At 36.7% G+C, this 25,437-nt stretch overlaps 1 protein-coding gene across 4 annotated transcripts in view; it reads right to left on the reverse strand.

Annotated features, from left to right (window-relative positions):
• LOC101737404 (pseudouridylate synthase RPUSD2) overlaps positions 1-25,437 on the reverse strand; it is a 508,157-nt gene that overhangs the window by 321,301 nt on the left and 161,419 nt on the right. The window lies entirely within an intron of this gene.

Raw genomic sequence — 25,437 nt, forward strand, 5'->3', positions numbered from 1 at the left:
TGTACCGTACTTTTGGGAAGAAATGGGTAGGTGCTATTTTATTCCGACACCGTCAGACCAGTATCACTAATAATTTAAATCAAATAATTACCATTCCACAAAAGATGAATAGTCTTTTGTGATTGTATAAACAATAGCTTGATGAGAGCGAGTGTGTTACGTGACCCGTATGTCGGAAATCACGTCTATTTACAGTAACATACAAACTTATTTATCTTGTTCGCTCATTTAAGTTTAGAGAGTTACAGACAAGCGCTATATCCATTTATTAAGTTTATGAATATGCATGTTTTTGACGGGACGTAATGCAGTCATTACCATCAGTGAAGTCATTACCATCATCAGTCAATCATTATCATTACTGAAGTCATCACCATCTTGTCTATTTGTGTTGCGAAGTGGTCATAGGTTCCGCTTTGAGACTTGGGACAGCTACGAGTGCTAGATAGGCCGTAAACTTATCAAAAATGATAAATAATATAGGTGCTATTTTGCGAATGGAATATCAGACAGTGCTCTTAATATACAAGATACATCTGACGCTGTCTAGATGGGATCCGGACAGCCCGTCGACCGAAAAAGCTCATGGTTATGAAGCCCTCGATCGTCGCTAAATAGAGCTGTAGCGTTAATTTGTAAGACACCCTAGCACTTTCTGTGTTTTACCTTGATAAGTCAAGGTTTTTTCTGTTTGTCTAGTCTCCGTTAGAACTGGCATTCTAAGAAGAAGTAATACATTACTTTGTTATGGTTGAAATTAGTCGAACTTTCATAGTGACCACTTATAATAATACTCACAATAAAACTCCGCAAAAATTGGTCATTTTATAGGGTCTAGAGAGGAACATCTAGATGTGTGAGTCGATGGCGCAGTTGGAAATATGATAATTTAAAGTAAGTGTAAATGTAAAGAATATCGCGACACCACACCCCATAGAATCAAAGTTGTGAACTTATGGTCTAGTTATCAACTGTTGTAGTTTACCCGCTATATAAACGGAGACTTTTGGTTTTGTGGCGGTCGTATAATAAAACAATCATGGTGCACTTAACCGTTTTGTTACCCATACAAGCATAAGATTTAATCCAAGCCATTATTTATATGTAGGCCTTACAATTGACATTGTCAAAAGGGTGACCTTTGTGTGCGTTCCTGGTAACACTTGACACTACGTACATTTGGGTCCTGATAAACCTTACAGCATAGTGCTGTAACACGCATAAACCTATTTGAAGCCTAGCATTTTTTAGCCTTTGTAGGCAGACGAGCATATTGCCTCCTTAATGGTGAGTGGTTAATGTCGCTCATGGACGTCAGCAATGCCAGGGGTATAGGTAAGGTAAGGGGTATAGGTAAGGGGTATAGGTAAGGTAAGGGGTATAGGTAAGATAAAAGGTATAGGTAAGGTATATAGCTACTTTCCACAAGCCTCGTTTGAAGAAGCATATGTCATATATGCAGTAAAGCTCCGAATATATGCGGATAGCATACGGCTAGTGTATTTGGTGATTATACAGACAGACAATAGCGTAATTAAATTAAGTAAGTTACGTAACATGTGTTCAGGAAATATTAGTTACGCTATCAAACATGAATCAAGCCACATTATTGTATAAAATATGTTATCAAATTTAAATGGTCTTCCGTGGATATTTCACGAAAATATTTCGGTCTACAGATTTCTTTTCACCAATTTTTTATATGTTGATTTATGCAATACAATAAAACGAAACAATTCTTCTAACAAAATTGGACAGATGTGTCCACGCAAGCGAGGACCCTTGATACGCAAATGATGCGACAAACAACGATGAAGAAATAATAGTTTTTTTTAAACACCATTGGATCTTGGTTTGACAATATAGATATGATTTCACAAGCACTTTTAAATACTTGTGTCTCTACTACAAGTAGGGGATGTGGTTTCACTATTAAAAATATATCTTTACTTCATACTCCTACAAGTACATCAGCCAAAATTTACAAAACATTTTTTTTTTTGCTTAGATGGTTGGACGAGCTCACAGCCCACCTGGTGTTAAGTGGTTACTGAAGCCCATATACATCTACAACGTAAATGCACCACCCATCTTGAGATAAGTTCTAAGGTCTCCGTATAGTTACAGCGGCTGCCCCATCCTTCAAGCCGAAACGCATTACTGCTTCACGGCAGAAATAGGCAGGGTGGTGGTACCTACCCGTGCGGACTCACAAGAGGTCCTACCACCAGTATAAGATTTTTGAATTAAGAATTTTGAACTAATACATTTCATCATAATAATAAAGATGACTTAAACTCTGGTCTGGAAAGGCCTGCGCTATCGAGCACCGGGTCCAAATAATGAAAAACCCAAACCCGCAAAATTTCTGATTGTGTACCGATTTTATCAATTAGGCATCATGCGACCCGGTTTGAAGGCAGTAGCTTATTAGACTACATGTTTCAACGTAGCTAGCGGCGTTTACTTTGAGACATGCAACCTGAAGACATCACATAGTAAATGCTACGTTGTAATGACTATGTAATGTAATGTATGTAACTATACTTGAGACCTTAGAACTTATATCTCAAGGTGGATGGCGCATTTACGTTGTGGATCTCTATGGGCTCCAGTAACCACTTAACACAAGGCGGGCTGTGAGCTCATCCACCCATCTAAGCAATAAAAAAAAAACGAGATGAAAGTCTCACAGTATTTGCGGTGCTCCCGTTCAGCGCAAAACCCACAAAAATTTCTTGGCTGAAACAGCTAAAGACGTGACATGTACCGACCATTTTATTAATAGGACCTGCCGTTTATATGCAGATAAAAATTGGGATGCAAAAGGTAATTAAGAAGAGAATACGCTTGATGCGGATGAGATAAGCTGTCATAGTTGGTAAATGACCGTGGGCACGTATTTGTTTCCCCTAATTAACATTTAGCTTATATGTTGAGTAAGCACGTATCTATGTATGGATGTATCAATACTAGATCGTCTTTTAGAATTAAATTAGCGTTGTTAACACGCCATATCAAAAATTATGTCGCATCTTGCCGTTAATTCAAATAAAATAAAAGACGAATTATCAAAAAGATCTACTTTCCGAATCGATTCCGGCGGCCTTACTCTATAAATTCATTGTTGGAGTAATAGCCAAAATTGTGGTCACAACACGCCATACTAAGACACTGCACCAACGAAGTCTCCATATAGTAGAAACGAGAATGTTTGGAGGCAAACTTAGCATGACAATCACGTGATTAAGACAACATAGCTACGTGGTGTGTGTTTAGTTCCCCGAAAGGGGATTCGTAAACAAACTGGAATCAGTGTAAACAAATAGCGGATAATGCTACGATTTGTTAAGGGGAAATTTGTTTATCGTACGTAGTCGTTGATGGGGTACTAATAAATTTAAGTGCATAGTTAAATTAAGCACTGTAAAAACTTGAAAGCTACGTACATCAGTGAGGCTCAAAATCCACTAGGAGTAAGAAAGTTGCCTTAATTAGAATCAGTTGGGCGTGATGACTGTTATGAGTTTTCGAATAGTTATCATCATTCTGCTTATTTTTATGAGACGGAAGGGTAGAGCTATTGTAGTTTACTCACGGTAGACATCGGCTTGCCTATGCCCCTGGTATTGCTGACGTCCATGGGCGACGGTAACTACTCACCATCAGGTGGGCCTTATACTCATTTGCCTATAAGAGCAACAGAGAAAGAGACCGCCCGGGAGCAGTCCGAAAAGGTGGTTCGACCAAATCCGCACCACACTAGACATCCCATTCCACAAAGCCCTTCATGCGGCCAATGATCGAAGGCGCTGGCGGGACATTACAAGGAGCAAAATCCTGTCGACATATAATGGTCACGACCCTCAGCAGTGAGGAAACAACGCGAGGAGGCGGAGGATAAGAGCAACAAAAAAAAAGTTGCAATCAAAATTCAAACTCATTGGAGCTGATGGCGGAACAGACTTAAATTCAATAGGGGATTTGATAAAAGTTATTTCCAAATAACTATGGAAAGGCATCTGTTTACTTATAAATTAATTGATTAATAAGTAATTATGTTGCTAATTGATTAAACAATCTGTTTATTATTTATATGTCTTAGGTATAAGAGTGTTGTTTCTGAAAAACATATAATTTTAAATTACACAACTCACTGTGTGGCTTGGTACTAGAAATTACACAAATTTACAAATACTAGTGGCCCCGCAGTAATCGGAATTCGACTATAATTAAATGAAATTATAAGTTTAAACATTATTATGGTTCTATTGTGTTTGGGGGTCGAAGTTGCATAACGTCCGTAGGAGATTACCCACCGCTACCCTACACATGACCCCTGGGTGGTGCTAATAGTGCAACAACCTGGCAACCGAACTGTCCTCCTGAGGATCTCCCGGTTCCAACTACACTGCGTCAATTATAAAACCCTAATCACAAACTGTAAATTTCAAGTATAACCACGCAGCGTAAACGAATGCCATACGATAAATAAATAAAATTGTCAAACACTATTATAATTCGATAATATAATCACAGTATTCGCCAAAACTGCACCATAGCTCAATAATATTAAAGACAAACAATATTAATCTATTTTCAATTCGACCACAGACTTTAAACAATAACAAAAAGTTTCCCAATCGACAGTAAACAAAGAGTATATTTTTATATATGTGTTGTGTCAAATACATGGTAGTGTGTGTAATGTTTTCTTAATTGATTTAAAGTATCTTTTATGCATTATTTAAAAAAAATATTAGCATTGTGCTCTCCTTCTCTATATTCTCTATAAGTGTGAGAAATTTCATACTCCTCCGTCCGCGCAATTTTCGTAAAAAGGGGTACAAAGTTTTTGCTTCACGTATTAATATATAGATTACTGGTATTCCTTGTTAAGGATAACTTGCCACATTTTTATCGAATACAATCTAAAGTTTCTAAAGTACTTTCCCTCGGTCTGCGTATTGATGATCACACATCCTTAGGCATAGAACATCACCAGTGCAACAAAAACATTGAGCGTAACCTTCACGCTCTGTTAAACTAAAATCCTTACTTAATCAAGTACAAATCAAGTACATATACAATTTTATAACAATAATGTTTATTGCGCTGTTTTATATTGAATTATTTATATTATTCCATTCTGTTTGGGCAATTAGTCTATTAAACTGGTTTTTATCGCTCTCACTTATTAAAATATCACTTTGAATTATAATTATTTTAAGTTTATTAAATTTACGTACCGTAATTAATAAAAAAAACAAAGTTCATTAGTGATTATTTAGAATTACTACTACACGTGAATACTGTCACGTGAATCGTTTGCATCAAGTTTGGCGCGAGACATACTTATTAGCTCGTTTTTATCTCGTTTTTAACATACTTAGTAGCATGAAGCTAGCGGAATATTTGAACATTTAGATCGACTTCAAGACGTCCGATTGATTTTAAAATTTGCACGCTGAAGGACTGACGACAATAATATAATTTTCTTCGACTACATCCTGATCAATATCAGCAGGATAAAAAAAGTTGAAATTGACTCCGTACCGTTTGATATTTAAACGTGTTTTATAAGTTCTCAAACTAAAGATTGTTTTATTTCTAACAATATATTTAAAATTTGCTCATAATTATTTTGCAGATGTGAGAATATAAGCTAACGAAACTGTGAAGTGTAGACTGTTGACCTGACCTAAAAAAAAAATTCTTCAGTATAAGGCTCTGCTAGTTTAAAGTAGAAGGCACCAGACCACGTGGAAGGGTGCTCATGCGATGGACCGACCAGATCAAGTCGGCAGTTGACGGCTGTTTGCATGAGTGTACCAGGCTCACCACAAACCGGGAGGAGTGGCGATTGCTCGTGAGGCGCATAGCATCTACCCACAACAATGATGCTAAATGACGACCACGACCGCTCTGACAAGAGTGATACGACATACGAGTTTAAATCATTGTTTCTCTTTTTCTTCTTCTTATCCTTATCCCACATCATGTGGGGTCGGCGCAGCATTTTCTCTAATCATTCTGTATAGGGATTTGGCATGAGTTTGACAGCCACCCGCCATTTTTTCTTTTCTTTTTTCGGTCATGGGCTCGTAAAGTGGGCTTACAATAATACCACAAGGAAAAGTACGGTTCTTTCGGGAAGCACCAGCAGCGAAACAGAGCTGAGGCAACCTAAGAGTGCCACTATGGAAACGACTTGGAAACAGCAGAACACACACTCTTGTTCTACCCCTCACGGGGAGATGGCAATTCCTCGTCGCACACATCAGTGCAGACTTGTTGACGCTGAGGGCTGTGGCTGCTAGGTAGTGATGAGTTGAGACTGTTAATACCCATGTCTGTGAATGCGCAATCTTACAAAAGTAGGCTGGGTGTGAGAGAGTGTGCTGTGTGTCATTGGTTCTGATTCAGCGACACTACCAGACGTACGAGTTGACGGGGTCGTCCAACACACATCGAATAGCTCACCGACGAAAACGCGCAGTTGTCGACTCATCACGTTTGACGTCTCGTCAGGGTGCATTGGCGGAAAGAAATGTACTCAACAAGGACTTCGTCTTGCTCCACGTCCGACTCAGTAGAGTTGTGTTTCATCTTAGCTTGTAGTTAGGAGTAGTAAGGAAAAAAGAAAAAAAAAGAAAAAAAAAACCAGCAAGCAAGGACATAACGACGCCGGAGGGTCCCGCCGCCGGGCGTCATCCCTTGGCCTAATCAAGCCGTCGTATTATGTATATGTATATATCATGTCGATGTTTTGTAGCCATGCATGCTGCGAACAGCTCTCCTCTCTACCATCTCGTCCTGCACCCACATCCCGGGCTCGGGCAGTGGGGTTTGCCCTGAGGCCCGTTCCGTGCCCCATAGTTGTGTTTCATCCAAGGCTCGGACGCAGATCGTTGAAGTCCGGCGAATTCCAACAGATCAAAAACAAAAGTAATAGCCGTTGAATGTAAAATGCTTAGCATTTATTATGATCGAAAATTTCCAGTACGCAACAAAAGCGTATTGTGCTGGCAGTTATATTTTATCTTTCATCGGAGCCGTCTACCGTTTGACTCGCTACCGGAAATACTCTGTCGTCGTCTCCGCTTCATTCGTGTCAATGCGTTCGACTTAAATTTATTTACAACCGCCGTAGTGTTTGAATTGGCTGATGCATATTCACGAAACCATGTAACACGTTTTTTAATAATGGCAAGCGATGCATTAACATTAACATTTTGCATCATACCTTAGACTTATGTATTTTTGTATTATCACATCTATTGCAGGTCCTTAGCCTAGTTCAATAAATCTTAAATAAATGAAGATGGAAATTCTTAATTATATGCTCTATATTCAGCACTAGATGATCGCATTCGCTTATTGCCTACCCAGCGTTAAAAGGTTAAAGGAACTTATAGACATTGCAACTTATTATGTAAGCAAAGTGTACCACATTAATAATTTTAATGCAATGAATCCTAGCTTATCTCTTTCAATCGTGTTAAGATCGGAATGTCTACGCTACGCTAAGACGTATTTATGATACATATTAATAGGAACTAAGCTTTATCTATATATTAATACGTGAAGCAAAAACTTTGTATCCCTTTTTACGAAAATTGCGCGAACGAAGGAGTATGAAATTTTCCAAACTTATAGAGAGTATAGAGAAGAAGTGCACAATGCTAATGTTTTTTTAAATAATGCATAAAAGATACATTAAATTAATAAAGAAAACATTACACACACTACATACCATGTATTTAACGCACACACGCATGCATACTATTTATTGTCAAACTTTTGTTCTTGACGTCTGTTGTCAAATTGAGAATAGATTAAATATTGTTTGTCTTTGTTAATTTTTTTTATAATGTAGTCTTGGCGAAATAAGTGATTACAGACGTATAAAATACAATCATAGTAGTGTACAAACTTACAATTCCAATTAATTATAGTCGAATTTCGACTACTGCGGGACCTCTAGTAATAGTGAATATCTGAAAGCTAGAAGAAATATGTAATTTATGATAATTAGCCCATTAAAAACTTTAATGAATTTAACCCTAATATTTGTCACACGCGATACATTAACATACGAGACGGACATTGTTAACGTGATTGGCAGGTGACCAACGTGGGCATCGAACTTCATACGTTATGGAACAAAGCAAGAATCTCAGTTAACACAGAGATTTACGCTTCCTAATAATTCTCTTTCTCTAAACGCGTACGCAACTGTCAACTCGCGTAACGGGAACATTGTGACATGACAAGAGTTGTATAGGCGGAGGGTAACGTCATAAGCGAAGCGGTGTTTGATGGCTGGTTACATGTAGCAAATTTTGCGGTAGGCAGCGGCTTGGCTCTGCCCTTGGCATTGCTGAAGTCCATGGGCGACGGTAACCACTCACCATCAGGTGGGCCGTATGCTCGTCTGCCCATAAAGGCAATAAAATAATAAATAAATAAAAACTGTAAATCAACGTAAATTACTTTATAAATATGTTCCGTAAAGAGGCCATTTCAGCATGTGTAGTTTAACTGTGTCTCCTTCTCCTTGCATCGTGTTCCTCTGTGCTGCGGGTCATGACCTTTACGAAGCACTTTTGCTTGGACTGTGTTCCTCCGTTCCTTCCTTTCTTTTGCGCAGTGGATAGCGATATTGATGCTGATATTCAATATCGTCATATTTTGACGGCTCAGCGCATGGGACTACGCCCGCAAGGCCTCTTTCCTTCTACTTTCTCGGTAATGAGTAGTCTTTCAATATTGTCATTCTTTTTCCTCGCAACGTGAACGAAAAACTGGAAAATCCTACGTAGGCAAGGGGTGGAGAGTCTTGTGGAGACACCTAGTTCTTCCAGGATTTATGCGTTGGTCCGAAGTACCGTCCAGGGAATCTGCAAATTCTTCTTCCAGCACAACATCTCAAACGCGTCGACCCGACTTCGATCACCCTTCTTTAGAGTCCATGTCTCTGCCCCACATAAGAAGATAGAAAATACTAGACTTGTCCAAGTTTACACTCGGTTTTTATGGAGATGTTTCTATCGGACCAGATGCTATCGAGCTGAGACATGACACTTTTTGCTATCTAAGATAAATTAAATTCGTTTTTATTCAGTGCTTGGAATGTTGCAATCCAATCTAAGCATGGAGCTCAAGATTCCATTGTAGTATTGAAGGTAAGGTGAAGTAAAGGTGATGTGAAGAATATATGAAGATTGTTCCATACTTGAAGCTAAAACGCATCTACATAGACTTCGCGGCAGAAATATGGGAACTGTATATACTAAAAGTTTGCACACGAACAATAATACATTAAAATCACAATTATACATAAGCGAGGTTCGGACGCGGGACTAGATATTTGGATTCTACATCCAAGTTTAAGAAGAGTATTGCAACTCCTTGGTTCATGGGCCAGTAGTACTTTCCCCCATCAGATTACAAGCTTATCTACTAACGTCAGTTACTAAAGAAAAACATCTTGTCGGTTCATTTATTAGCTAATCACTGACTATAATTCTAAATGTGTCATAAGTGACTGTACCCGCTGACTATACTATGATAATTTAGATCGTCGGTTATTATACAATTAATAACATTAACGTTACATTACAATCAAATTATGAAGAAATAATTTCATGTGATTAGGCATGTTGAAACTTCAGTTGATGAGAATGTTTTTCTTTTAAAATGTGTTAATATTATAAATTTTAAAACATTTTTTTGAAACGCTATTCTAACATCAAGGCGTCACGGGTCTAATTATCGCAACACATTTGGCACGGTTCAATAAACTAAATTCAGAACTATTCTCAGCGGAGATAAATGGGATTTTGTTCGTCGTTCTTACGTTAACAGTAACGCACTGATTCGTATTGGATTGAAGTCAGTGTATGTGGTAGTACATAAAAGCATGTTTAGATTTACGTTTATTTATTTATTCATATGTATAGATAAATACATATATAAACATTAAGTGACTAAAATACCAGGCCCACTTCAAACTAGTCGAAGATGAAGAATCTGGCACATTGGCATACCACTGTCTGGATTTGGATGATCATTTGATTTAACTCTTTCCTTTTACCAGGTGTCACTGAGATTCTTAATCCACTTCTTATTACGCCATACTCACATTCACTTTGACTTCATCTACGTATATTCATATACATGATTATTACATATTATTATTAGATATATAATCCAATCATTTTTTTTTGGTCTTCCCTACCCCTCTTATATATCTATTGCACAAGTTAATTCATATCTCCTAGTAACGTGCATATGCTTTTCTTGTAATCACTTGTCCAAACTGCGCTAGTTTCCAAACTCTTAATTTAAACACAATTACAAGGGGCAATTTTAATACCACTATGGATTTTATATGATACCTACCTTTGATACATATTTCTCACATTCATCATCTTTGCATTTGTGTTTCTGCAGATTATCATCACACACTTTCGCAGTCCTTTTGCTCCGTAGTAAGTGGTGTTACAAATGATTTATCAGTTTTAAAAGATGTTCCAGGTTCTATTATTATTTCGTTAAAAATGTGTGTATATTTCTCATTCACACTGAATTATTCTATAAGACTGCTCAGCAAGATACTGTCTTAAGTGCTCTATGAACCTTATGTTGCTAATGAGATTAGATTATTTTGCTTATTCAACAATCCTCTATTCAATTTAATAATTAGGCTCAGAAACCTAAGCTCTCTCAATCTGAGTCTTCATTCTGCATCCAAAACCGACGGGTGTGTCACGAAACATGTAGCTTAGTTTTTGTTTCCTTTTTTCATTAGCATTTACCCTAGATCCTCACAACAGTACGTACATACAGTTAATAAACTTCCATGAATAATTTTCGAATTACCGAACTAATACATTTTGCTATATCGATTTTCTATCCATAATTAACCAGCATTCGAGAGCATAACACGACTATTAATTGCTTGGTGCCATTCATCATAATTACACTAAATACACCTACGTGGTATTAGCGGATTGTATGTGTATAATTTGGTAGATTTTCATCATCAATTATTACATTCATTTACATGATGTGGACGGTATTTATACTATTTTATTATATTTTTGCCACGTTTTTATTGCTACAAATATCCATTTTAAATATACGTATATAGTCTGGAGGTGGGTTCGGTGTAAGCAGAATGAAATGCTATAATGAACAGAAAATGAAAAGCTGTAATAATAACAACCAAAATAATAATAAATATTTTAACAGCAAAAGTGTGTGTTCGCAATTCGTAAGAGAGTTATAGCATGCAATCGACGAATGTTTTTTTCATAGAGGAGTTATAGATCGGATCAAGCAGGTTAATTTTGGTCCATAAAATTACAATATTCCAATTATTGTATAATTACAAAGAGCGTAATTTTTGTAATATGCTGGGACTAATCAGCCAGTCCAAAAATCATTAATAAAGAAAACATATACTGATAAGAAATATATGTAGATATGTATGTAGCCCAAACTAATATACCCTGAAAATTTGTCAAATGATCCACCGAGAAATTAGGTTTGTTACCTTTCTGTTTTTAATTCAGTCAGCCCTCTTTCGTCGGTAAAGTCACAAATATATCCGTCGTGCCCATCAATGAAAGGTAGGACAGCCATTATCCTATTGCTCTTTAAGCTTTGACCCGACATAACCCCAACGAGACTGGTCTCCCTCGAACTAACCTTGCCGCCGCTTCTTATCGAACAAGTACAATGTGTGTTTATAACATGCTCAAACATGACAATGTTAGGTATGAAAAAGAAATGAAAATTGAAGAAAACAAATCAGATGCTTTTATCTAAAATATTTTATGCGAAAATGCACTCTTTCTTTCATCTCTTATCTCTTTTATATCTCCCTTTATCTTCCTTTTATATCTATCAGTAAAAATCGCGGTTAGATTCTGTTAAATATTCTTTCGAAAATTAACCAAGGGTTGCATTTTCCGTAATGATTAAAACTGGCCAAATCCGTTCAGAAATGCTGATGCTGTAGCGTAGATAATATAACTACAATCCGTTTTTGAATAATCGATTAGTTGGATAACCGTTAATAACGGCAAATGTTTGCGCATATGCTGATATCGTATAAACAAACCTGATTCAATTATTACGCAATATGACATGTACATTTAATATTAGTGTCACCGTTGATTATAAGGCTCGTAGGCTAGTACGGATTTGCACCGAAATACTATGTCCATTACAGCCGCATAGTAATCTTACGTTCATCTTACGTTACGTTTGAATAGTGGTAGAGGCAATACGAGAAAAATTAGATTTAGATCATATATCTCAAGAAGGTTTAAGGCATTAACGTCGCAATGTCTGTGAATTCCGCTAGCCACAAAAACCAATGAAATATATTAATTACATTAGCTTATGCTTCTGTTCACTTAATTTATGAACAAAAGATTATGGTAGCGAGTTTTGGAGTAATTACTATATTTTCTTCTTCTTCTAGAGTGTTCAATTTACAATACTTACCAAAATGATACCAAGAGAGACAATAGGTATTAATTCTGTGTGTTATTGTAATGACGTTGAATAGCTGGGTCGTATGTCTAAAATATTCACACGAGTCGAGCAAGTGGACGATGGTGCTAATAAAGAAAACCAAGATGTCTTATGTATTTTGTTGAGATTAAGGTTTGTCATTTTTTTAATTCATCTAATGTAATATCAATTGCAAGATTGGATGTTTGATGCTGAATAAATCTATTTTACGTTACAGTTCATACATACCTATATTACCCGGAATCAGTGCATTCATCCACAAATTTCCTTTCTGGCTTTAGCACTAAACCCTCTCTACGATGTTTACTGAGTGCTATGACATATCCTTGTTCGAGCGATCCCTAAAATGTCTTCATGAAGGAATCCTCTGTGCCTGTGGCTATTCTGATGTTCACAAGCCACTGTGATTCACTAATTCACTAAGCTTGTTCGAATGCTTATTTTCGAACGCATCTTAAATAAATAAAAATTAAAACAATACTATGTGAGATCAACTCAAATGCCTACCAGTTTCTATCCTGGTCCAAGCACAATTGAAGACACGAATAGATGAAGGGGATATGATACATTTTGTTAATTTTGAGAAAACGGGCAATAAACTTTTGTTACTTGTACTTTTTCTTCGCACATAACTCCTTCAACACATGCAATTTCTAAAAATAGCCTTTACACAAGGAGTTTTAAGGTCTGATATGGTTTATAGGCACATAGCACCTTCATTCAATGTAAAAACTCCAAAATCTTAAAAATGGTCCTTAGCCCCCTTCATCCACTCATGTCTTCAATTGTTAACTTTATTGATGTGAAATAGTGAAATAAAAGTGCGGATTTTGTGATAAAAGTGGGCAGGACGGTAGCACATCACCTACAATATGACTTTGATTGAAGTACATCAAGTCTAAGCAATTAGCAAACTGGTGTTTTTGGTGATGTTACTTTAGATATTAATAAATATAAATTCCCTGCTTTCTACAAATTGAGGCAAACCACACTGAAGCGGTAAATCCGGTCATGGTTCCTGGGATTTGCGACACAAAAACTTTGTCCATTAAGACTTTTGGGTCATCAGTTGGGTCATCAGAGGAAGGTTTGTTTTCTTGTACTTATTACGCTGAGACACGAGTGAACAAGATTACCGTCTTCACTACTTCAGTATACTCGTTTCGTAATCCTGAATAGCACATCAAAGAAGCAACACGTTTTTGTTAATAATTTAATAGGTTTCAGCTGCTCCTGTATTAGCAATGTCAACTTAGTTACTATTCTTAGCTAATGCTTCAGTTGGCTTTGCGTGGGTTTCGTTGAAGAGAGAATCAATTTAAAAGATAATTTCGAAAAGAAGACTGTTAATATGAACATAAGTATGTTTGTCAATTTCGAGATACGTATTTTACTTGAGCAAAAAAATAATAATCCATTTTTGAGTGTTTTTTATTTACTTCGAATATCAAACTGAACACGAATTCAAGAAATATTTCATTCAGTTGAATATTAATATAGAGAAAATAGCGTCTAAAAGCCAAAGTCTATTTAAAGTGCTTTCCTTGAAGATCCCTTTCTAACTCACCATGTCAATACTAAATTTCACTAACGAAGCACCTGAATTTCTTAACGTTAATTACCGAACGAACGAAATCCGGAAGGTTTTCTTCGGCAGAATTCATTTCGCCTTCACATTCTGTGATTTTCCAAAACGAAAACTGAATATTTACTGAACGGTCCGCCGCAGGTCAGTTCATTAGTTCATTTGTTTGTGTATTCCTTAGCTCGGTTGAATTTTAGTGCTGCAAATGTCATTCCTTCATCTCTAAAGTCATAGTGCTCAACTAAACAACTACAAGACATCTATAATGCGATATGTAAAGTAAATACTCGTGGTTTTTTTGTTTATTCAACTTCTATGAGGGTGGTTTTACATTTGTTTACTTTTTTGGAAGGTTTCTATCATAGTACTTGTTTATCGCTAAAGTAGTAGTTTAATGGTTATTGTTAGCTTTGTTTGCATGAATTATATTGTAAATTGATGGTGGTAGGACGCCTTGTGAGTTCGCACGGGTAGATCCCACCATCCTGTCTATTTCTGTCGTGAATAGGTAACGCGTTTCGGTTTGAAGAGTGGGGCAGCCGCTGTACTGGTAAAATCTGAGACCTTAGAAATCTTATATCAAGGTGGGTGGGTGGCGGCATTTACGTTGTAGATGTCTATGGGCTCCGGTTACCGGACTTAATATCGGGTGAACCGTAAACTCGTCCACCCACCCAAGCCATTAAAAAGAAAAAAAAAAGAATTGGACTATAAAAAATAAATATAGCACGAATTAAAACAATTTATGTTTATTTTTATTTCAACAAGGGAGGGAAAAGTTCACCAACCTGATGGTTAATAGAGCCAAACATAGTTATAATGAGAACATCTCCACTTATTTTAAGAAATTAGCTCTAGGTTTTAATTGTGCAGTGGATAGGAGCGGTTGCCCATCTTACACAGCAGAAATAGGCCGGATGGCGGCACCTATACAAAGGAGCTCACAAGACTCACTACCGATGTATTTATCCTTAGTGATCCATATTTAACAATGGAGTAATGTATTGGCTACTTCTACTACAATTATTATGAAGGAGTAATTTTATCCTCATTTCTTAGCTTTACGACTTAAAACTTAAAAAAGACACACGCAACTTTGTATACAAAAATAAATTGTACATTGTATTGTTGTAATTGTATACAAAAATAACTAACTTTTTTAATATCTTCGTTTAAACGTTGTTTTGAATACGCTAAGCGATTATTCGATTGCCTCGTTGATCCTGTGGATAGTGACCCTGATGGTAACAAGGAATCCGAGATTTTAATTTCCAGCTGAAATCTGTATCTTTGTTACAGATAGTTGGTACTCGAAGTCTGAATATAATGGATCTCGTTTAATAACAGTTTCCTATGGGGTCTCTTTCTCTCTCTCTCTCTCTTCGGTCGGTCCCTCACTGCTGAGGATCGTGACTCCCTTCGATTCCATCAACCAGTTGTAAACTGATGCCGTAAACACAGGAGAAAGTGAAATCGTAACTGTCGAATGTTTATCGTAAAAAAAAAACACTCCAGTTAAAGAAAACAACCGTTATCTTTAACCGCTGTTTGATTTTAAATCGCCTTTGTATTAGAAACTGTTAATTGCATTGTTCCCTGAAAAAAGTACGACAAATCCGTTTATTTTTAAAATACCTCGAACAATTCTGTAGGGAAGTTGTTCAGAAGCTAGTTGCCGAGAACGTGCAGACTATTAGAAACACACAGCGTTTCCCTTGAAATTGTACAATGCGGACAATTTGATAAATTTTATGTTGAATATAACTACGCTATAATTTCATAGTTTTGTTTTTAAAGAGTGTTACAAGTTTATATCTTATCTGTCGTGACGTACAACCTCTCTGACAGGACATATGACCTACAATGACTACCCCTAGACTAAGACGGAGATTGGACAGTATGATTTTTCGAGACTGGACAAGACGACAGGAAAAAGGAAAAAAAAGACATGTTATTACAATTCAATACCTTCATAGACGACAAATGAACGAACCAAAAATTCAATATCTAAAATGTATTTATAAAGCCGTAGAAATGATATTATGTTGTACTTACTGGAGCACGTCAACATACTTTACTTAAAGGAAGATACAGTTCTGAATATACAAAATTTAGAATTTTAACAATTTTACATGCCACAGAAATAAAAAACAAAACAACCATTTGGAAATGACATCACACACATTGTATTTTAACCAAAAGAAGTAACGTTAAGTAAACAATTATATTAATTGCCAAAATTTTTAGCACAAAGTCAAACACAACTCGGTCGTAATATATAAATCGTAATATTAAAACCTCCGTTCGTATTTCGTATTCCGAAAGGACCCTTCGAACTTAACGTCCCTTTAAAGGGATAACTTTCCAAATTGGGATAATTTGCAGGGTAATATTCTTAACAACAACGCCGGTTCCGATAACTTTCGAATTTCAATTAAATTTGAAATCCTGGTTTTAATGATAATATTAATATATGAATTATTTCGAGATCGAAATAGGCCGAATGAAAAAAGAATTTAATGACAAGATTTGAGTTCAGAGGATCTTTTTACTCGAGGGGTAGAATGAAGACTTTAAGGTGACCCATGGGTTGGCATCGTGTGTATTAGCTTGAAGGAATAATGCTTGTTTCGGTGCAGTTAACACTATAACGAAATATATGTATAATGAATGAATGAATATAAATATGAATGGCTATGAGTGAAAATCATCTTCTAATCTACGGAAATGGCTGATTTCAACGAGAATCGATTTGTCGATCGAAGAGTATTAAAAAACACACAATTTTCTATTAAAAATTGGATTTATAACATCTGGTCTAGTAAAAAAATTAACATGACCAACAAAATCGATTCAGAAAGTGACGAATGCAAATTGTCGCGTGACTCAGAGAATACCCACCTTAGCCGTTGGTCATAAATCGTAATCCTTAAGGCGTTTTAATTGTTGTTCGCGAGAAATACCTTTCCTCTGGGAGCTGTTCTCTTAACTGAGTTACGTAACTAAAATTGATGTTATCCTTGACAGTAAGTTCCATTCGTTAAATGATAGGCCGGATATTGCTATTTAAGTATAATTGGATCGGTTAATTTGATAATGAGTAGCAGTTTTCCCATATTCAGATCAGAGAATTGCGCTGGTTGTATTAGTAAATTTGAATCAGTTGCTAAAAATTGGGCCCTAGTCACATATTCTAGTTCTCATTCTTATTTATATTCAAATTACGTGTTACCGAAGTCTATGATGTATACGTCGTGGCCTACTTCAATACAAGAGGTCGAAGTTCACCCTTCAAGACAGAAAGTTTGATTGTTTCGCCTCATGGTTACAGCAAGGTGGTACTTGCCAATTCGGTTTCACTTTACTTCCTACATCAATAAATATTACGCTCTGCAGATTTGATCTTTATTTGTAATAAAATCATAATCAAAATTTTAATCAGTGATATCGTATTCCTAGAGGGCCGTAGGTGTTTGAAGATATATTTTTAAGAATGAGGTGGGTGGATTGTAACAACTCGGCTCTCCAGCCATCTTCAAGAATCCTCGAACAAGATGAACAGTGATATCTAACCTAACCAGAGTTTCATTAAGCCTAATTTAATGCCAGTTTCATTTAACGGTTCTAAAATGTAGATGATTTGGAAATAGACGTGATGGCACTGGAATACCTGTAATCGTATCATTCGAATATAAAAAAAACCACAATGTGGCTGGCGCTATTAGGTGTAAAAGCAAATTAAGGATAGACGTCCTGAAGTTCACCCTTGACTGTTAAACCCACATTACAAAGTGACGACTTATTCTTTCAAAATATGCATCCTACATCAGTATAGTATAATGTAGCTTCCTTATAGTTAAGTAAAAATCGGTCGAAAATAATTCAAAAATGTTCTCTAATATAATATAATAATCTACATAGCACTAAATTCTTCCTATGGCTTGATACTTTAAAACAATATATAGAACAAATCACAACAGTCTTGATACATTCAAAAACATTCTACAAGGTAGTTCAAAAGTTCAACCGTTAAAACCCAAATATAGCGTGTCATTTACTTTAGCGTTAAAAGTGTGGGTTTAGACATTCCACCTCAAATTCCCATCTCTAATTCAATAGACCCTCTATTGAATAAATTGCGTATCCACTTTAATATTTCATTTTGTCGGGTTATTTTTAGGGTCGGGTCTTCTCGTTGGATCCCGGTAAGTGATATAGGATGCTGTAATAGGAGCAGTTGTGTTTAATGATCCGCGGTATAATTGCGTCACGGCTGACTGAGAATGTTGAGGTCTTGTCGGACAACGTGAGGTTTGTTACAATTTAAATCAAAACAATAATCTTGATACCCTTTGTTTGTTTGGCCTGAATTAATGTTTTCTTTTCGGCGTACTGTTCTTTCTTTAGGAAATTGTCAAGACTGATTATTTTAATTTTATTTTGTTGGGGTACGCTGTTTTAAATTGTTTATGACTTAATATTAAATTTTCTAAAAAAAATTCTTTAAGATGTAGGATAAATTATAGACTCAGCTACGCTCCAGGCATTGCTGATATTCACGAGCATCACAAATTTATCCACAATCAGGTAAGTGGCATTCTTGACTGCCATCAATCACTATTCTTATATCTATAAAACAGAGCTGTTATTAAATAAGGGACACTACATACAAATTCACACAAATAATCCAAACATTTTAGATCAAATATTTCCTTTTTTAATTGTAGTAGCTATTTTTGGAAGTTCTATCACTTTTTACTGTGTGACAATTCTAGTTTGCATATTTTTCACTATATATTTGATGCATACATATGTGGACTTCCAATACGCTCTTTACCGGGTTACGAGCATCGGCTTTAGCGAGAAACAAAACGAATTCAAGCCTGCCGGGTCAAATACACTTTGACGCAACTTAAATGTCGTCTTGAGGTTTTTTCGGGGGTGTCAATCACATTGTGATATTGTGTTTAGGTTATAGAAATAGCTGATCATAACGTGTGTCGTTGAATAATTCGATCTTTTTCATTAACAAATTTAATGGACGCATGACTATAATATGAAACGAATCAATCTAATTCGGATTGCTTATCTCTTAGCCGGCCCCCAGTTTATTTTTAATCGAAATGAATGAACATAATTCCGATTTCTTTTGTAAAAAAGTGTCTTTCAATTTTAAGGGATTAAATTTTCCGGGATTTATAATCTCTAATATTATAAGCTCTAATAGTCCAGAGCAATATCGAAGGATGATGAAAGATGACACTAATACAAAATCTTGCAGATTCAAGCTTTTATTTATTTCAAATTAGTTTGTGCTCCTAGGTCTTAACACAGGTAGTCAATGTCGATGGCAGTCCATTAATGTTTTCGTAATATTCTAATCGTTTGAAATGACAGTGTATCAAAAATGACTCCATGGTATTGGTTAAATTTTCACAAAAAACAATTGCACTCTTTTTTTTTTATTGCCTAGATGTGTGGACGAGCTCACAGCCCACCTGGTGTTAAGTGGTTACTGGAACCCATAGATATCTACAACGTAAATGCGCCACACACCTCGAGATATAAGTTCTAAGGTCTCAGTATAGTTACAGCGGCTGCCCCACCCTTCAAACCGAAACGCATTAATGCTTCACGGCAGAAATAGGCGGGGCAGTGGTACCTACCCGTGCGGACTCACAAGAGGTCCACCACCAGTAATTACGCAAATTATAATTTTTGCGGGTTTGATTTTTATTACACGATGTTATTCCTTCACCGTGGAAGTCAATCTCTATTATAATAGAACATGTTTAACTCAGTGCTCTTTTATTAGAGGTACAAGTAATTAATTTATGGCATGACAGTTGTCATTCATCATGAACGTTAAACGAAAAAACTTGTTAGAACTTTTTAATTGGTTACATGGTGCTTATTGTTCATCTGATGTGAACTGGTTACCGATATTCGAAATATTTTTCGCCGCCACCATTAAGCAAGACGGTGGTTCCTAATCGTGCGAGCTGACAAATGGCCTTATCATGAAATCCCGGAAATATTATTAATGCAGTCAGAATCGCAGCTAAGCTAGGCTTAAGCCCCAAATTCAAATGCATGGTACTTCTTAAAAATGTACCTAGCAGTACCTTTGTACTTCTTACAAATGAGACAAAAATAATTAGCAACCAGAATGAATTCTACCAGAAACAAAACTGTGCTTACTGAATTAACAAGTCGGAGACGAGAAAAAAGTTGAATAATGCATTTTTGGAACCTCTGGGTCAGCGGAGGGACTTCTGTTCCCTCGGTATTTTGTACCGTTTGTTCCATGGGGAGTGTTCTGAGGAATTGTTTGAGATGATCCCGTCATCTCCTTTTCATCATCGTACCTCCCGCCGTCGGAGCAGAGTTCATCCATATTATCTGGAACCGCTGCGTTCATCGACAATGCGTTTCCAAATATATTTTCTGCCGTACCATCCGGCTATGAAATGAGCTCCCCTCCACGGTGTTTCCCGAGCGCTATGACATGTCCGTCTTCAAACGAGGCTTGTGGAGAGTATTTAACCGGTAGGCAGCGGCTTGGCTCTGCTCCTGGCATTGCTCAAGTCCATGGGCAACGGTAACCACCCACCATCAGGTGGGCCGTATGCTCGTCTGCCTACAAAGGCAATAAAAAAAAAACTTTGTTGGATATCATAGGAATTTATTGACTATATATTTATTTATTGATTATATATTCATTAAGAATACATTTTTTTATTATTTACGTTTGTTGTTTGTTCATTTTTTTAACCAAGACTGCATTTGGGACGCTTTAAAACTGGTTTTTTTCTAGACGCTTTCAAATGTAAGGTAAACGAATAATTGTCCTTATATCTCTATGTAATTTGGTTAAAAATAAATATACGTTTCATTTTGTGGCTTCTTGTAAAAGTATCGTCTTCTATTGATGGTATTAAAAAAATATCAGAGAAATTTTATACTTTCTTAAGACTTCACATAATCGTATTACCTGTTTTCAAAAGGTCTACAAATTGATGAAAATGGTGTTCAGGTGGGCTGACATCCCGTTTCAAAGGTCATCGACTTGGAGTAACAAATTACGTTATAACTTTGAAATTCAGATGTAATTTTCTTAAAATTTACTTTTAACAGTAAAGTATACGAGCTTTTTCGGATTTCGGCAATATCCGGAGCATAATATCAGATAAATATTACAATTGGAATTTTTTGTCATCTTATTGACATTGTCAACATTGAAAATAGTTTTATACTACGTGTATGCTGCGGCGTGCATGAAAAAGAAAAGAATTAGTTTAAAATACTACCTCATTCCAAATGTTTTAAGAATCAACAAAAAAATTATTTAATTGGAGACGTTTTCGTCACAATAAATTATACTTTAGCCCAATAATATTTGCTCGAAGGGACAAACAAACGGAAAAAAACACTGTGTTATCAGGATCAGGTACATCTGAAGAACATATAGATGTTTTCTATAACACCATCAACGTAAACACACGTTTTTCTAATAGTTTTACAGTGCCTAATATAAATAATAACATGATTGGTAGTACATCTGGCGCTATACCCTTTCGATCATGCCCGAGGGTTCTTAGGGCGATACAAGGGAACGCAAAAACTGTGTCAAAACAGGAATAACCCTCTAAATGTAGGTCGTCTTATATACAGTCGAGCCTTTGATAACATAAAATATGTTCGGTTAAAAGAATATTTCTTTTGGCATTGAGTTAGCCCGATGTGGAGTAAGATCTTTTTGATAATCAATTATGTATGTGTATTCAATTTTGTTTTATCTCATGATCGAACGCTACCTAGAAAAGCGTTTCAAAACATGACGGAAACAATTTTAAGCAAAAGCCAGTAGACACGTTTCCTTGTAATATTTATTTTGCCTTCAAAGGTAGACGTATACTGTATTCCCAGTAGGGGTCTACCGTCGCTAATGAGCAATTAGTAATACCAAGGGCAATGCTAAGTTAAGAACTTTATACCCATATACTGTTACTCTTTATATCCTAAGTTAACATCTTTATACCCATCCTTTCCTAGAGGACGTGCTAAGTGGCAGAAATGATTTTTGAAAAAGCTGTATAAAAGAACCCAGTGACGTTTTTTTTTTTTTTTATTGCCCATGTCGGCAGACGAGCATACGGCCCACCTGATGGTGAGTGGTTACCGTCGCCCATGGACTTCAGCTATGCCAGGGGCAGAGCCAAGCCGCTGCCTACCGCTTAATACTCTCCACAAGCCTCGTTTGAAGAAGGACATGTCATAGCGCTCGGGAAACACCGTGGAGGGGAGCTCATTCCATAGCCGGATGGTACGTGGCAAAAAAGACCTCTGGAAACGCACTGTGGATGACCGCAGTGGCTCCAGGTAGTATGGATGAACTCTACTCCGGTGTCAGTCGTTTACTGATGGCAGGGCTCATTGTGGCTGTTTAACTAATAAGCTATGAGGAATGGCTCAACCATTTGATGGTCAGACAGAGATTTCAACTAAATATCTCAAGCATAGGATAACAAACATCCCCAGCGCATAGAACAAGGTATTGCGTTACCAAATTATATTTGTGTTACTTAATTGTTTACTTAAAACTTGCGTGGACTTGAGTTTACCTTGCAATTAAATCACTATCAACGACGTGTAATCTCTAACTTATAAGATATTTTAACTGACGAGAGTTCTTTTATTTTTTTTATTGCTTAGATGGGTGGACGAACTCGCAGCCTACTTGGTGTTAAGTGGTTAGTGGAGCCCATAGACAACTACAATGCAAATGCACCACTCACCTTGGGATATAAGTTCTAATGTCTTAGTATAGTTACAACGGCTGCCCCACCCTTCAAACTAAAACGCATTACTGCATCACGGCAGAAATAGGCAGGGTGGTGGTACCTACCCGTGCGGACTCACAAGAGGTCTTACCACCAGTAATTACGCAAATTATAATATTGCGGGTTTGATTTTTATTACACGATGTTATTAATTCACAGTGGAAGTCAATCGTGAACATTTGTTAATTACGTATTTCCTTAGAAAAATTGGTAACCGCCTGCGGGATTCGAACACCGTTACATCGCTAGCTAGATACGAATGCGCCGTCCACGACGACTTCAAAATTCAAGGGTACTTAAAAACAGTTCTATTGCAGCATCTTATTATTAATTATTTATTTGGGTCACACAAACAGTGACGATAAACTACATAGTCTAACTAATCATAGAACTAAGAGTCACATACGCGTATTAATAGGTGTAGTAAAGTTGAATGCATCCGTGAAACGTTATTTTCCAGATCACAAGAAGCAGTTAAGGAAGACAGATGAATACCCACAAATGCAGAATAATAATTCCCTTCAAGCATTCCATAGTCTCTCTCCTTCAACAAAAATATTATGCCAACTGCAAATTCAGTAGTTAGTTGCACGAATAAACCCTGACCTATAAATCGTAAGCATACAGCTACAGGGTTTTCTCCCATGCTCCTGAATAACTATGACTATCCTTAAGAGTCCCTTGGGTACAGTAAAAGTGAACTTGAGACGAATGTAATAGTATTCAGGGTTTTTTTCCGACTATTTTTGTTATTTTCTTGATAAAATGTCACACGTTTTACCAAAGCCGTCTTTAATTAGACAAGAGCGGTGGGAGTCCTCAACGATAACAATAGCTAAGTGATAAATGTTATTGTCAAATGCATTCATTCGAAAAAACCCTGTCAGTGATAATCAGGTATTGAATGATGAATGGTATTTTTACTGGTGGTAGAACCGCTTGTGAGTCCGCGCGGGTAGGTCCCACCACCTTGCCTATTTCTGCCGTGAAGCAGTAATGCGTTTCGGTTTGAAAGGTGGGGCAGCTGTTTTAACTATACTTGAGGCCTTAGAACTTGTATCTCAAGGTGGGTAGCGCATTTACGTCGTAGAAGTCTATGGGCTCCAGTAACCACTTAACACCAGGTGGGCTGTGAGCTCGTGCACCCATCTAAGCAATAAAAAAATAAAAAAGAATAAAGTAACTTGATTACAAATGTACATTTTAACTATATTAATGATTAAATGAAAAATATTAAAAGGAAATGCGGCACTAATAGGTACATTGTAAGGTATGAAGAGCCTGTAAGGGATTGCAATGGAATGATACCGTGGAATCGAATCTGCATTGATATAACTGGCCGATTTGCCATGATCGTTGCGGTTGTTGAAAACTAAAAAATATACAAGTTATAAATATGCAAAGCCGCGACTATTTCATAATTGTTTATTCCGTATTTAGGTCGACGGGCTCACGGCCCACCTGGTGTTAAGCTGTTACTGGAGCTCATACAGATCAATATCGTAAATGCTGTCACCCAATTTAAGACATGAGTTCCGGAGTCTCAGTTTTACAGAGCAACTGTTGCCTCAGCCTTCAAACCAAAACGAATTTCTACTTAACAGCAGAAATGGGCATTCTGTGCGGGATGACAAGACCTGCTATCCAGAAATTATCCAAATTATAATTCTGGCGGGTTTGGTTTTATAACATGTTGATTTTCTTTAATGTGCGGGATTCACGGGCACCTTCGCATCGCTTGATACGAATGCACCGGGCGTTTTATTATTTAGACCACGCCCCCGTTTCGCGACAATAGCGTCTACAATTTAGTGACAGTCGCTTCTAAATAAAATTTCTACGACTTGCGAAGATACTGTAAGAGAAAACAAACGGAGTGGACGGGTTCCATTGATTTTAACATTTTATTCGCTTGCTAAAAGAAGGCGTTACTGTGTTTCTAAAACCATCAACTTCCATTACGTACGGTGTATTATATGTAAATGAGATGAGATGTATAGCCACTGTAATTGCTATGCCCCAGATTGTTCTACTGAAGTTTAAAATGGATATTAACATGTCTTTGTTACTGTATAGTGATTAATGGGATCTACCCATTTTCTGTTTATTATTTCCCATTCCCATTTCCCATTTACTATCACTTTTTTTTGATATTTGTAGTGATTGGTTAGAGTACGGTAGAAAATAAAAGTTAATTTTTTTAAGGACTAGTAGGCAAGGGATACATCTAAATATTAGAAGGGTTTTACAAAAATTACTACTAACATACCGATGGATCTTTATTCTGGACTACGACTGATAGACCAGGACAGTTGGTGTTAACTGAAGCCCACATACATTACAACGTAAATACCACTGAGCCAGAAATATCCTTAGTACTAAAGTCACTGTCCTATCCTACAACCCGAAATGAATGAAGCTTAGGAACTAAAATAGACATGATGGCGACAACACGTA

Source organism: Bombyx mori, chromosome 4 (assembly GCF_030269925.1).
Source record: "Bombyx mori chromosome 4, ASM3026992v2".
Taxonomy (NCBI): domain Eukaryota; kingdom Metazoa; phylum Arthropoda; class Insecta; order Lepidoptera; family Bombycidae; genus Bombyx; species Bombyx mori.